Source organism: Mus caroli, chromosome 8 (assembly GCF_900094665.2).
Source record: "Mus caroli chromosome 8, CAROLI_EIJ_v1.1, whole genome shotgun sequence".
In the NCBI taxonomy this organism is placed as follows: Eukaryota; Metazoa; Chordata; class Mammalia; order Rodentia; family Muridae; genus Mus; species Mus caroli.
Window position 1 is genome coordinate 15,471,117 of NC_034577.1, and position 2,176 is coordinate 15,473,292.

Here is a 2,176-nt window from a genome sequence, read left to right on the forward strand (position 1 = left end):
CCAGAAAAAGTATCTACAAAGACTAGGAAGTACTTATACCAATATTTTCCTGGCCTGACTTCAGTAAAATCAACTTCCCAAAATACTCCAGGACAATTACCACTTATCCTTTTTCCTGATGGTGCCTTAGTGGGATAGGCACTTACCTTCTGACAAGCTTCACAATTTCTAGCTATCTTGTCTGTTAGATTTCCTATATGTAAAATAACTATACCTGATCACTTGATTACCTGCTCTAATTTTCTACTATCAAGGTGGGTGTATCTGTGCATTTGTGTAAACAGCTCAAGAGCCTTATGTTCTGGTAGGATNGGTTTTCCCTCCAGTGTCNTCCAATGTCCACTTTTGCCCAAATAGTTAGTGGGTCACCCTTTAATCAGCTTAAGCTTATGATCAGTATACCCAGGTGGTGACCAACCCTTTCTCAAGTTCCAATCTGGGCTCTCTTCTCCTGGGAGGTGGTTTGTCAAGAGGATAGTCTTTATTTCTTCCATTACTACTTCCTTTGCCACCTTTTCTGTCAGGCAGTTCCCACAAGCTATGTGATCCTCACCCTTTTGGTGCCCAGGGCAATGGATTATACTTGCTTTTGCTAGTTTAAAAAGGGCCTGCAGTAGGGCAACAACCTCTGGCTTGTTCTTGATGGTCTTGCCTTCTGAGGTTAGGAGTCCCTGTTGTTGATAAATGACCCCAAGCATGTGTGCAGTCACGAAGGTGTACCTGCTGTCTGTGTAGATGTTAATTCTCTTTCCAGTGCCAAGCTCTAAGCACCNTTGATGAGGCTGATTAGTTCTGATTACTGGGTAGACATTCCAGTTGGTAATGCCTCTGCCCANATTACTTGTGGGTCAGATACCATCGCAACTCCAGCCTTCTGTTGGCCATCAAACCAAGAAGCTGCTCTCATCAGTGAATGACGTGACTTCTGATTCCTGGTCAGTTAGGTCCTTCCAANNGCATGCTTCAGCAAGTATTTCCCAGCAATCCTGCAAGGGAGCTTCAAGATAGGGAGCTGGGGGCAAGGAAGCAGGGTTGAGAGTGCTGTGGTGGCTGTGAATGTGATCACTTCAGGATTGAGAAGGGACTGAGAGTGGGTCATGTGGGCATTGGCTAACCATCTGCCTGAAGGCTGCTTTACCAAGCTCTCTATCGTGTGGGAGGTTGTGACTGACAGATTCTGACCCATGGTCAGCTTATTGGTCTTTTAACATAGCCAGTACAGCTGCCACCATACAGAGATACAGGGAAACCAGAGGGATGCTACTGGGTCAAGTTTTCTTTGGAATGTAGGCCACTAGCCTTTTGCAAGGGCCCAGTCTCTGTGTCACCACTCCATTTGCGATCTCTTTGCTCTCCTCTACAAACAGTTGGAAGGGCTTTGTGAATGTCAGGAAATCTGAGTGCCAGAGCTGACACCAGAGCTAACTTGATTGTGTCAGAAGCAGCTTGCTCTTCCCCTCCCCAGTGGAAAATTGATTGTTTTTGCTCAGAGGGTATAATGGGCTGGCAATTTCTGCAAACCCTGGTATCCACAATTTATAAAACCCTGTGGATCCCAGAAACTCCCATACCTGGTGTGGGGGTCTTTGTTGGAGGGATGTGTAGTATGGTCTCCTTCCTGGCTGGGGAGAGCCATCTCTGCCCATCCTCCAGGTGATATCCTAGGTAGTTTACCCTCTTCTGGCCGATCTGGGCCTTCTTTGTGGAGGCCCAATATCTTAGCTTCCCCAGTTCCTTTAACAATTGTTTAGTAACTTCCAGACACTGTTCTCTGGTCTCAGTGGTGATGAGATCATCTACATACTGCAAGAGTTACTTAGGGGTGTTTTTCTCCAAATTCATGTAGNTCNTGAGGAGAGCCTCATCAAAGATAGTGNGTGAATTCTTAAACCCTTATGGAAGCCATGTCCATGTCAGTCACCCAGCCAGCCCTTTTTCATGATCTTTCCACTCAAAGTCAAAGTACTCTTGGCTCTTTGGGCCAGTGATAGGCAGAAAAAGGCATCCTTTAGATCTAAGACTGTGTATGAGATTCTCTCTCAGATCTTATGCAGGGTGACAGTCCTGAATACCAGGCTTCTTTACAGGCAACAGGACTGTGTTCCAAGTAGAGCAGCACTTGGGCAGGACCTCCAGTTGTAGCAGCCTGTCAATGTGAGGCTTAATACTTTCTCAT